Consider the following 14,455-nt stretch of genomic DNA (forward strand, 5'->3'; position numbering starts at 1 on the left):
TCTGGCTTGCAAAAGCGGAGGGACCAGACGGAGTGTGTTCCGACAGCAAGCGCGACTTAGCATCTGGGAGGTCATAAGTTAACAGCTCTGCTCGGAAAGCGGGAGGGCTGGAGGACAAAGGGAGGGAGAGTTGTTGAGCCCCGGATGACAGAGCGCAGCTTGGCAGGGAACAAAGGCGCTCGCCAGCGCCATCTCCCTCGCCCATCCCCCAGCCGAAATCCCAAAGGGAACCAGTTCCTGCCAGGGAACTTGCTTGCACTGCGCAAACACCCAACCCTGTGCTTCTGCGGATCCATCCCTCCAGTGGGTCTGACTCCCTCCTGGTGCCGCAGGGCCCCTCCCGAAGCGAATCTCTGAAGGAAAAGCGAGCTGAGCCTGCCCCTACCGCCACTGTGCACCTTGCTGATCCACCCCAGCTAATACGCCAGATCCCCAGCACCACAAGACTGGCAGTGTGCAAGTAGCCCAGATGGGCCACAGTGAATCCCGCCCCTAGGAGAGGGGAAGAGAAGGCACACACCAGTCTGACTGTGGCCCCAGCGGTAGGATGGGGGCAGACGTCAGGTCTGACTGCAGCCCCGCTCACCAACGCAAGTATTCAAGACAGCACAGGGGAAGTGCCTCGCAGTCCCACACCACTCCAGGGACTATCCAAAATGACGAAATGGAAGAATTCCCCTCAGAAAAACGTCCAGGAAATAACAACTGCTAACGAACTGATCAAAAATGATTTAAACAATATAACAGAAAGTGAATTTAGAATAATAGTCATAAAATTAATCGCTGGGCTTGAAAACAGTATAAAGGACAGCAAGAATCTCTTGCTACAGAGATCAAGGGACTAAGGAACAGCCAGGAGGAGCTAAAAAATGCTATCAATGAGCTGCAAAATAAAATGGAGACAACCACAGCTCGGATTGAAGAGGCAGAGGAGAGAAGAGGTGAACTGGAAGATAAAATTATGGAAAAAGAGGAAGCTGAGAAAAAGAGAGATAAAAAAAATCCAGGAGTATGAGGGGAAAATTAGAGAACTAAGTGATGCACTAAAGAGAAATAATCTACGCATAATTGGTATTCCACAGGAGGAAGAGTGAGGGAAAGGTGCTGAAGGTGTACTTGAAGAAATAATAGCTGAGAACTTTCCAGATCTGGGGAAGGAAAAAGGCATTGAAATCCAAGAGGCACAGAGAACTCCCTTCAGACGTAACTTGAATCAATCTTCTGCACAACATATCATAGTGAAACTGGCAAAATACAAGGATAAAGAGAAAATTCTGAGGGCAGCTAGAGATAAACGTGCTATAACATATAAAGGGAGACCTATAAGACTCATGACCGATCTCTCTACTGAAACTTGGCAGGCCAGAAAGGAATGGCAGTAGATCTTCCATGTGATGAACAGAAAAAATATGCAGCCGAGACTCCTTTATCGAGCAAGTCTGTCATTTAGAATAGAAGGAGAGATAAAGGTCTTCCTAAACAAACAAAAACTGAAGGAATTCGTCACCACTAAACCAGCCCTACAAGAGATCCTAAGGGGGATCCTGTGAGACAAAGTACCAGAGACATCGCTACAAGCATGAAACCTATGGACATCACACTGACTCTAAACCCATATCTTTCTATAATAACACTGAATGTAATTGGACTAAATGCACCAACCAAAAGACATGGGGTATCGGAATGGATAAAAAAACAAGACCCATCTATTTGCTGTCTACAAGAGACTCATTTTAGACCTGAGGGCACCTTCAGATTGAGAGTGAGGGGATGGAGAACTATTTATCATGCCACTGGAAGTCAAAAGAAAGCTGGAGTAGCCATACTTATATCAGACAAACTAGACTTTAAATTAAAGGCTGTAACAAGAGATGAAGAAGGGCATTATACAATAATCACAGGGTCTATCTATCAGGAAGAGCTAACAATTATAAATGTCTATGCACCAAATGCCCCCAAATATATAAAACAATTACTCACAAACATAAGCAACCTTATTGATAAGAATGTGGTCATTGCAGGGGACTTTAACACCCCACTTAAATGGATAGATCATCTAGACACACGGTCAATAAAGAAACAAGGGCCCTGAATGATACATTGGATCAGATGGACTTGACAGATATATTTAGAACTCTGCATCCCAAAGCAACAGAATATACTTTCTTCTCGAGTGCACATGGAACATTCTCCAAGATAGATCATATACTGGGTCACAAAACAGCCCTTCATAAGTTTACAAGAATTGAAATTATACCATGCATACTTTCAGACCACAATGCTATGAAGCTTGAAATCAACCACAGAAAAAAGTCTGGAAAACCTCCAAAAGCATGGAGGTTAAAGAACACCCTACTAGAATTTGATTTTAAAAATCAAATTTGGTACTTCAGATGTTATGAGAAATTGTCTAATAATGTAAAATTTCAAGGTTATTAACTAAACTTATACATAGCCTTCCCTAACATTTAAAAATACGGTCTTTCTCTACCTCTAATGTAGTTTATATGTATGCTTTTTTAGTTTTGATAAGACCTAAAAAAAAAAAGTCTCTCTTTTGTTGATATTTCTTAAAGACCACATTTTATTATATTGGTATAATTTATTATTGTTATCTAATTAAAATTACTGTTGCAGGGCACCTGGGTGGCTCAGTCGGTTAAGGGTCCGACTTCGGATCCGGTCATGATCTTGCAGTTCGTGGGTTCAAGTCCCGTGTCGGGCTCTGTGCTGACAGCTCAGAGCCTGGAGCCTGCTTCAGATTCTGTGTCTCCCTCTCTCTCTGTTCTTCCCCCACTCACGCCCTCTCTCTCAAAAATAAATAAACATAAAAAAATTTAAAAAATTACTGTTGCTTCATTTTCACTTTTTTTTGCTATTTTTTTATTTAGTTTTTTGAGATAAAAAGTTTATTTTAGGGGCGCCTGGGTGGCGCAGTCGGTTAAGCGTCCGACTTCAGCCAGGTCACGATCTCGCGGTCCGTGAGTTCGAGCCCCGCGTCAGGCTCTGGGCTGATGGCTCGGAGCCTGGAGCCTGTTTCAGATTCTGTGTCTCCCTCTCTCTCTGCCCCTCCCCCGTTCATGCTCTGTCTCTCTCTGTCCCAAAAATAAATAAAAAACGTTGAAAAAAAAAAAAAAATTAAAAAAAAAAAAAAAAAGAACACCCTACTAAAGAATGAATGGGTCAACCAAGCAATTAAGGAAGAAATTAAAAAACATATGGAAACAAACGAAAATGAAAATACAACAATCCAAACGCTTTGGGATGCAGCGAAGGCAGTCCTGAGAGGAAAATACATTGCAATCCAGCCCTATCTCAAGAAACAAGAAAAATCCCAAATACAAAATCTAACAGCACACCTAAAGGAAATAGAAGCAGAACAGCAAAGACAGCCTAAATCCAGCAGAAGAAGAGAAATAATAAAGATCAGAGCAGAAATAAACAATATAGAATCTAAAAAAACTGTAGAGCAGATCAATGAAACCAAGAGTTGGTTTTTTGAAAAAATAAACAAAATTGATAAACCTCTAGCCAGGCTTCTAGAAAAAAAGAAAAGGGAGATGACCCAAATAGATAAAATCATGAATGAAAATGGAATTATTACAACCAATTCCTCAGAGATACAAGCAATTATCAGGGAATACTATGAAAAATTATATGCCAACAAACTGGACAACCTGGAAGAAATGGACAAATTCCTAAACACCCACACTCTTCCAAAACTCAATCAGGAGGAAATAGAAATCTTGAACAGACCCATAACCAGCGAAGAAATTGAATCAGTCATCAAAAATCTCCCAACAAATAAGAGTCCAGGACCAGATGGCTTTCCAGGGGAGTTCTACCAGACGTTTAAAGCAGAGATAATACCTGTCCTTCTCAAGCTATTCCAAAAAATAGAAAGGGAAGGAAAACTTCCAGACTCATTATATGAATACAGTATTACTCTGATTCCTAAACCAGACAGAGACCCAGTAAAAAAAGAGAACTGCAGGCCAATATCCCTGATGAATATGGATGCAAAAATTCTCAATAAGATACTAGCAAATCAAATTCAACAGCATATAAAAAGAATGATTCACCATGATCAAGTGGGATTCATTCCCGGGATGCAGGGCTGGTTCAACATTCACAAATCAATCAATTTGATACATCACATTAATAAAAGGAAAGATAACAACCATATGATCCTGTCAATCGATGCAGAAAAGGCCTTTGACAAAATTCAGCAACGTTTCTTAATAAAAACCCTCGAGAAAGTCGGGATAGAAGGAACATACTTAAAGATCATAAAAGCCATTTATGAAAAGCCCACAGCTAATATCATCCTCAATGGGGAAAAACTGAGAGCTTTTTCCCTGAGATCAGGAACACGACAGGGATGCCCACTCTCACCGCTGTTGTTTAACATAGTGTTGGAAGTTCTAGCATCAGCAATCAGACAACAAAAGGAAATCAAAGGCATCAAAATTCGCAAAGATGAGGTTAAGCTTTCACTTTTTGCAGATGACATGATATTATACATGGAAAATCCGATAGACTCCACCAGAAGACTGCTAGAACTGATACATGAATTTAGCAAAGTGGCAGGATACAAAATCAATGTACAGAAATCAGTTGCATTCTTATACACTAATAATGAAGCAACAGAAAGACAAGTAAAGAAACTGATCCCATTCACAATTGCACCAAGAAGCATAAAATACCTAGGAATAAATCTAACCAAAGATGTACAAGATCTGTATGCTGAAAACTATAGAAAGCTTATGAAGGTAATTGAAGAAGATATAAAGAAATGGAAAAACATTCCGTGCTCATGGATTGGAAGAATAAATATTGTCAAAATGTCAATACTACCCAAAGCTATCTACACATTCAATGCAATCCCAATCAAAATTGTACCAGCATTCTTCTCGAAACTAGAACAAGCAATCCTAAAATTCATATGGAACCACAAAAGGCCCCAAATAGCCAAAGTAATTTTGAAGAAGACCAAAGCAGGAGGCATCAGAACCCCAGACTTTAGCCTCTACTACAAAGCTGTCATCACCAAGACAGCATGGTATTGGCACAAAAACAGACACATAGACCAGTGGAATAGAATAGAAACCCCAGAACTAGACCCACAAACGTATGGCCAACTCATCTTTGACAAAGCAGGAAAGAACATCCAATGGAAAAAAGACAGTCTCTTTAACAAATGGTGCTGGGAGAACTGGACAGCGACATGCAGAAGATTGAAACTAGACCACTTTCTCACACCATTCACAAAAATAAACTCAAAATGGATAAAGGACCTGGATGTGAGAAAGGAAACCATCAAAACCCTAGAGGAGAAAGCAGGAAAAGACCTCTCTGACCTCAGCCATAGCAATTTCTTACTTGACACATCCCCAAAGGCAAGGGAATTAAAAGCAAAAATGAACTACTGGGACCTTATGAAGATAAAAAGCTTCTGCACAGCAAAGGAAACAACCAACAAAACTAAAAGACAACCGATGGAATGGGAAAAGATATTTGCAAATGACATATCAGACAAAGGGCTAGTATCCAAAATCTATAAAGAGCTCACCAAACTCCACACCCGAAAAACAAATAACCCAGTGAAGAAATGGGCAGAAAACATGAATAGACACTTCTCTAAAGAAGACATCTGGATGGCCAACAGGCACATGAAAAGATGCTCAACGTCGCTCCTCATCAGGGAAATACAAATCAAAACCACACTCAGATATCACCTTACGCCAGTCAGAGTGGCCAAAATGAATAAAGCAGGAGACTATAGATGCTGGCGAGGATGTGGAGAAACGGGAACCCTCTTGCACTGTTGGTGGGAATGCAAATTGGTGCAGCCACTCTGGAAAACAGTGTGGAGGCTCCTCAAAAAATTAAAAATAGACCTACCCTATGACCCAGCAATAGCACTGCTAGGAATTTACTCAAGGGATACAGGAGTACTGATGCATAGGGGCACTTGTACCCCAATGTTTATAGCAGCACTCTCAACAATAGCCAAATTATGGAAAGAGCCTAAATGTCCATCAACTGATGAATGGATAAAGAAATTGTGGTTTATATACACAATGGAGTACTACGTGGCAATGAGAAAGAATGAAATATGGCCCTTTGTAGCAACGTGGATGGAACTGGAGAGTGTGATGCTAAGTGAAATAAGCCATACAGAGAAAGACAGATACCATATGGTTTCACTCTTATGTGGATCCTGAGAAACGTAACAGAAACCCATGGGGGAGGGGAAGGAAAAAAAAAAAAGAGGTTAGAGTGGGAGAGAGCCAAAGCATAAGAGACTGTTAAAAACTGAGAACCAACTGAGGGTTGATGGGGGGTGGGAGGGAGGGAAGGGTGGGTGATGGGTATTGAGGAGGGCACCTTTTGGGATGAGTACTGGGTGTTGTATGGAAACCAATTTGACAATAAACTTCATATATTGAAAAAAATATATAATTAGCTTTCCCAATATCACTAAAATAATGAAGTGGCAGGCACAAATTTAAACACAGGTATTTCTAACCTGGAAGCCATCGCTCATATCTTTCCATCTGTTCAGACAACAAACAATATAACAATTGAGGGTTTTATAATATAGAATTCTATTTTTTCATTCTAAGCAGCCATTTCAATACACAAAACTGAAGGCCTATCTCAGGGCAGGCCAAGAGAGTTGTTTTGTCATTCTAAATTATGTTGAAATGTGCTTTTCTACTGTTAGAGTGTCCTTGACAAGTACAGAGAATTTGACAAGAAAAGAAAATGGAAGTCAGAAGGGGAGAGGTTTTAAATGCACAGAGAATAGACTCATTCTGGTTTTCCCCATTGATATTCCTTTACTTATCTCAGCAACAGCATTAACAACTCTAGATAAGCTCCCCTTCCCTATTTATATAATATAGTAAAAGCCAGATATAAAGAAAAGTTAGAGTTCAACATTTACAACTAAGTGTTAAATCACTTAAATTATTTCTTCTTTGGATAGCACCAAAATCTCTATGGAAATTTCCTATTTTCATATCTACTGTTTTTTTTCCTCATTAAGAGAATTCTAAAACTCAGTATCTTTGAGATTTTTTTCAATAATTTTCTAAACTGAAAAAAAGGAATAGAGACTCACCTGGACCCATTTATATTTTTAATAGAGTGATAGTTGGAAAAAGATCAAATGTCATCTAAATCTATTTCCATAGGTTTCAAAAGCAAATTTATGAATATATAATAATGGATATTGTACCACCTTTCTAAGAGGCAATTAATTTAGCAATGTATAAAAAGCTGAAAGAGAAGTAAGCTAGAGAGAGAGAGAGAAAGAGAAGGAGAAAGAGAAAGAGAAAGAGAATGAGAATTTAGCCTAGTAATTTTTCTTATAGGAGTTAATCCTCAGGAAGTAATCAGAGAAATTCATAAGAAAACATTTATAATGCTATTTATCACAATGTCATATAATAGCAAAAAAAAAAAAGAGGAAATGTAGAAATAGCATAAATAATTCAAGATAAGCAAATCATAATAAATCCCTGTGCCAAACTTTTAGGTTGCTTCCGGCCGCGTATTTAAAAAATATTCAAATGGGCTTAACCAGTATCGGCACACATAATAGGGTGTATAACTGAGAGCAATTTGTGAATCAGTTGGTTTAGCCCCAAGTGAGTTCACCAGGTTGTTTCTGACTATCTACCATGTCTCCTCAGTGTTGACTTTATCTTCACTTGTATGCTTGGAAAACTCAGTACAGTATAAAACACTGACAGCATAGTTAGTATATGTACAAGAAAATTAAAATCTAGGTTCAGTTAACCAGCATATGTGTTGCCAGGTGAAGTGAGGAGACCCCTGGCCCTAAGGCCTCTGCCCAGCCCATTCCCAGATGTCACTGGGTGTCTCCTCTCCTGGTGGGAAAGAATTCAGTCGTGGACCAGACACAGTGCTCCAGTAGTATAAGTGAAGAGTTGATTAAAGGAGAGTGTGCTCTGGAAATATGACAGTGGGTGAGCTCCAGGGAGAGCTACACCCCTGGGATTTGGGTCTCTATCTTTTGTTGTTAACTAGGGGGTAGAATATTTATTACTTGGAAAAGGGGATTTCTTTGGGAGCAGGATTTTGTGGTCAGAATCTCAGACTTTCTTTGTCTTAGGCCTCCTGTGTTTTCTCTATAGATTTTTTGCCTTTCCCCATTCCAGTTACTCTATTTAGAATGTTAGCTCCTCAGGCTTCTTGTTAAACCCCAGTCACTTTTCCTGCAAAGCTGTTGCATTTTCTAGGACACTTAGTGTCACTTCCTCTGTGAAGACTTTCTTGACCCCACATATAAAGTTAACAAACTTTACTTTTCACTACTACTGGTCTAGAAGTTCTTTGAAGGTAGATAGCATGTCTTGATCTCTTCTACATCTTTGGTGCTTCAAGCAGTAACTTTATATTACAGGCACTTAGTAAGCGTTTTAGGAGTTCGATGTATAATGAATGAATGAAAAACATTTTCCTTTAAAATGTCTTCTGCATTTGGCAAAGTTGTAAACTTGTCAGTGTAATAACAGGCTGAGACTGTCATTGTTTCTGACTTAGGATAAAAACCTTGTAAGCACATTAGGATAAATGACACTGTTCTGTATCAGTAGAAAAATGACTGAAGAAGCCAAGTTGGGGTAAGTGATTGTGCTTGATATAACTACTGGATTAACAGAGACAGTTGCCAAATGTCTAAATGTTTCTTCCTCTACATTAATCCAACTTTAATGATTAGCTGATAATATTGTATAGGAAAAGATCAAGTTTCAGACTAAAAATTGACACTCAATATTTTTTACATTGTATATATTTTCTTTCTTATTGACTAGAAAAATGCATAATCCCCTATACTATTGGTGAAAGAAGTATGGCTTTTAAGTAAATAGCTTAAAAAATGTATTGATGTGACATATACTCCTCAGCATGTAATATACATATAATTATCATATTTGAAGTAATATTAAATAATTAAATAAATAAAATATTGTCTTCACTATGGTAGCTGAACTAAGTCTGCAGCTACTTTAAAACATCAAACAAGGGAGGGACTGGAGACACCAGGAAGCACCAGGAATCTTTCCCCCCACCTAGACAAAAATTACACTGGCAGGATCTATCTGATGTAATTATTTTGGATCTCTAGCATCTGTTGAGGACTTGCAAAATCCAGGGGAAGGCTTAGATGGCAAATTGGTTAATTTTAGTAAATTTTAGCTTTCAGCACCATAGCAGCTACGGATACCCCACCCCAAACTCTATGGCAGGAAGCTGAGCAGATGGTCTTGGAGCAGCTTATAAACACCTTGCAGAAGCCAGGGTGGGACAAAACAACTTTGTCCTCCAAATACTAGGGAATTGTTCTCTCAGAGCTGATTTTTGCTTTTAGTCTCAGAGATATGGACAAAGAGACACGTGGCCATTGTTGCACTTCCTCGTATCACTGCAAGACCCTCACCTCAAGCTAAAGTGACTTCAAGGAGATTTAAAGGGTAGTGGCTTTTTCTCCCCTTTATTTTTCTCCTTTTGTAGGCCAGACATAAAGATTAGGATATTCCAAAGCAGGGAAAGGCACAGGGTCAGTGTTTCCACCTCAGGGTGATTCTCAGCACAGAGACAGCTTATAGCAATAATACAAAAACAAAAACCAGCAAATTCTGGGGAAAGAAGAAAATATGATTTCTAGAGATGCCACATTATTACATTCAAATGTCCAACAAAAAATAACATGGCATGCATAGAACAGAAAAGTGTAGTTCATTCAAAGGAAAAAAAATAAATCAACAGAAACTGCCCTTGAAAAAGACTTGATGGTAGATCTCTTAGATAAAGACTTTAAAACAATTGTTTTAAAGCTATTGAACGAACAAGGTAATATGTACAAAAAGTCAAGAAATTGATATATGAACAAAGTGGAAATATCAATAACAAGATAGAAAACCTAAAAAAGGAACTGAAAAGAAATTATACAGATGAACAGTAAAAATGACTAAAATGAAAAACTCATTACAAGGATTCATAGACAGATTTGACCAAGCAGAATAAAGAATTAGTGAACTTAAAGATAAGGCAATAGAAATTATTGAGTCTGAGAAACAGAAGGAAAAAATAATAAAAAGTGAACAGAACCTAAGAGACCTATGGGACACCAAAGGACCTATGTGTTGTGCAGCCCCAGAAAAAGAAAAGGAAAAGAGCATACAACATATTTGAAGAAACAATGGTTGAAAACTTCTCAGACTTGATAGATCATGAGTAAAAACATCTAAGAAGCTTAAGAAGCTCTAAGACAAACTCAAAAAAACCCATACCAACACACATTATGACCAACTGTCCAAAAACAAAGAGAAAATCTTGAAAGCAACAAGAAGGAAGTGACTCATCATATATAGGCTATCCCTAACAAGAATATGAACAGATTTCTCATCAGAAACTTTAGTAAGAAGAAGCTAGTGCGCTAGTATATTCACGTGCTAATAGAAAAAACTGTAAACAAAAAAAAAAAAATTCTATACCTGGCAAACTGTCCTACAAGGGTGAAGAAGAAATTAAGACATTCCTAGATACACCAAAGCTGAAGGACTTCATTATCACTATACTTGCCCTGCAAGAAATGCTTAAGGGAGTCTTGCGGGGTAAAAATGAAAGGACACTTGACAGTAACCTGAAGCAGAGTGAAGAAATAAAGATATCAATAAACATAAATACATGAGCAATTGTAAAAGCTAGTAAAATAGTAACAGTAATTTGCAACGTCAGTTGTTTTTGTACAAGTGTAAAAGACTAATACAAAAAAGAAAAACCCTAACAATTATAAGTTTAAAAGCTAGTATTATTATCACTTTGGTTTATAACACCACCTTTTATTTTCAACACTAACTTAAAAGATCAATGCATTTAAAAATTATTAGTTTATTTTGGAGTCATACAATGTATAAAAATGTGATTCTGTGTTATGAAGAACTAAAAGGGTTCAGGGAAAAGCTGTAAAAGAACTGATTTTTGTATGTTATTGAGGTTAAACTGTATAAATTCAAATCAGTGTGTTATAACTTTAAGATGTTAAATGTGTTCTTTGTGGTAGATATAAAGAGATTAGCTATGTAATATGCTCAAGACAAAAGGAGAAATAAAAATTTAAATATTTTGCTAAAAAACAACACAAAATAAGACAATAATGCAAGAAATAAGGGACAAACACTGTAAATGTCTACAGCTGTAAATTTCTTCTTTAGCATTTGCTTTCACTGTTTCATTAAATTTTGGTATGTCTCATTTTGTTTTCATTCATCCCTAAGTATTTTCTAATTTTTCTTGTGATTTCTTTGTTGATCCATTAATAATTTAAGAATGGGAGGCTTTTTAACTTCCAAAAATTTGTGTATTTTCTAGTTTTACTTCTATTGTTGATTTTTAACATCATCTTGTGTGGTCAAAGAAGTTTTCTTTATATGATACCTGTCTTTTATTTATTTATTTATTTATTTTTTTAATTTTTTTTTCAACGTTTTTTATTTATTTTTGGGACAGAGAGAGACAGAGCATGAACGGGGGAGGGTCAGAGAGAGAGGGAGACGCAGAATCGGAAACAGGCTCCAGGCTCCGAGCCATCAGCCCAGTGCCTGACGCGGGGCTCGAACTCACGGATCGCGAGATCGTGACCTGGCTGAAGTCGGATGCTTAACCGACTGCGCCACCCAGGCGCCCCGATACCTGTCTTTTAAAAACTATTGACACTTACTCTATGGATTAACATATGGTCTCTTCTGGAAAATGTACCACTGAGAAGAATGTTGTTGAGTAAAGTATTCTGTATTTTTCTATTAGATCTAGTTGGTTTATTGTGTTGCTTAAAGACTTCTGTTTCCTACTCATCTTCTTTCTGGTTGCCCCAAAGGGAGAGTTTGGTCAAGGGTAAAAACTTTCATCTATCAGATGAATAATGTCTGAATATCTAACATAAAATATGGTGACTATAGTTGACAACACAGTATTGTATAATTGATATTTGGTAAGAAAATGAACTTAAATGTTCTCACCAAAAATAAATAAAGAAGTAAGTAAATAAGTAAATAAAGTAATGGGTATGTTAATTAACTAGATGGAGAATCTTTATACAATGCACATATATATCAAATCACCACAACACACACTTCAAATATCTTATAATTTTAATGTTAATTATGTCCCAATAAAACTGATTTTAAGAAATAAAAAAATATATATATATAAAAAAGATCTCAAAACTTTATAGCTTAAGGAATTATAAAAGGAAGAGCAAACTAAACTCAAAGTTAATAGAAGTAACAATAAAGGTTAGAGCAAGGACAAAAAATAAAGAATAGAAAAACAATAGAGAAGAGTCAATGAAACCAAAAGTTTGTTCTTTGAAATGATCATCAAAATTTATAAACTTTTAGTTAGATGGGTTAAAGAGAGAGAGAGAGAGAGAGAGAGAGAGAGAGAGAGAGAGAAACATTCAAATTACTAAAATTATAAATGAATGTAGAGACATTATTACCAATTTTATAGAAATAAAAACATGAGTGTACTATTGAACAACTGTATACCCACAAACTGTATAACTTAGATAACTTGGATACATTTCTAGAAATACAAAACGTACCAAGACTATATAATAAATAAATAGGAAATCTGAATAGACTCTTAACTAGTAAGGAGATTAAATCAGTAATCAAAAATCCCCTGATGAAAAAAAGCCTAGGATCTGATGAGTTAACTGGCGAATTCTACCAAACATTAGAAAATACCAATTAGGTATTATTAGAAAATGCCAATCTTTTTCAAACTCTTCTGAAAAATTAAAGAGGAGGGAACATTTCCTAACTTATTCTATGAGATAAGCATTAGCCTGTTAATGAGGCCAAAGACACTACAAGAAAAGAAACTATAGACCAACATCCCTTACAAGCTTAGATAAAACATCCTCAAAAAAGAACTAGCAAACCAAATTCAGCAGCATATTAAATGGACTGTATAACATAACCAAATGGAGTTTATTGCTGAAATGCAGAGATGTTTCAATATATAAAAATCAAGCAATATAAAATACCATTAACAGAATGAGAGAAAAAAAATGACATGATCATCTCAGTTGATGCAGAAAAAATGATAAAAACATTCAACACATTAGGAACAGAAGTAAACTACCTCAATATAATTGAAGCCATATAGGAAAAACCCCAGTGAACTTCATACTCAATTGTGAAACACCACAAGATTTTTTCCAGAGATCAGTAACACGGCAAGGATGCCCACTTTTGCCACCTCTATTCAACATACTGAGCAGGAAAACAGTATGGAGTTTCCTCAAAAATTTAAAAATAGAACTACTCTATGACCCACAATTGCACTGCTAGGTATTTACCCCGAAAATACAAAAATACAGATTTGAATGGGTACATACACCCCGATGTTGATACCAGAATTGTCAACAATAGCCAAACTCTTGAAAGAGCCCAAATGTCTGTCAAATGGCAAATAGATAAAGTGATGTGGTATATGTATGCAATGGAATATTACTCGGTCATCAAAAAGAATGAAATCTTGCCATTTGCAATGACATGGATGGAGCTAGAGTATATTATGCTAAGTGAAAAAATTCAGTCAGAAAAAGACAAATACCATATGATTTCATTCATATGTGGAATTTAACAAAACAGATAAACAAATGGGAAGGAGGAAAAAAAGAGAGAGGGAAACAAACCATAAGAGACACTTAACAATAGAGAACAAACTGAGGGTTGATGGAGGGAGGTGGGTGGGGACGGGCTAGATGGGTGATGGTTGTTAATGAGGGCAGTTGTTATGATGAGCACTGGGTGTTGTATGTAAGTGATGAATCACTGAATTCTACTCCCGAAACCAATATTGCACTGAATGTTAACTAACTAGAATTTAAACAAAAATTTAAAAATAAAAAAATAAATACAAAGTCAAACAAAACAAAACAAAAAACATAACACTGGACATTCAAGGCAGAGCAATTATGTAATTAAAAAAGAAATTCAAGGGATCCAAATTGAAACAGAGGAAGTAAAATGATCTCTGTTCTCAGATGATATCATCTTATATGTAGAAAATCCTAAAGATCACACACACACACACACACACACACACACAGGCTGTTAGAACTAATAAATGAGTTCAGCAGTATATATATGATAGCAGAATATGAAGTCAGCATACAAAAATTGCATTTCTATATGCTAAAAAACAATCTGAAAAGGAAAGTACAAAAACAATTCCATTTATAATAGCACCAAAAAAATAAAACACTTAGAAATTAACTTAAGCAAGAAGATAAGAGACCTGTAAAATGAAAACTATAAACCAATGCTGAAAAATATTAAAGAAGATATAAATAAATAGAATCACATCTTACATTTATGAATTAGATGACTCAATATTCTTACGA

Source organism: Panthera pardus, unplaced genomic scaffold (genome assembly GCF_024362965.1).
Source record: "Panthera pardus isolate Hobbes unplaced genomic scaffold, ASM2436296v1 HiC_scaffold_16, whole genome shotgun sequence".
Taxonomy (NCBI): Eukaryota; Metazoa; Chordata; class Mammalia; order Carnivora; family Felidae; genus Panthera; species Panthera pardus.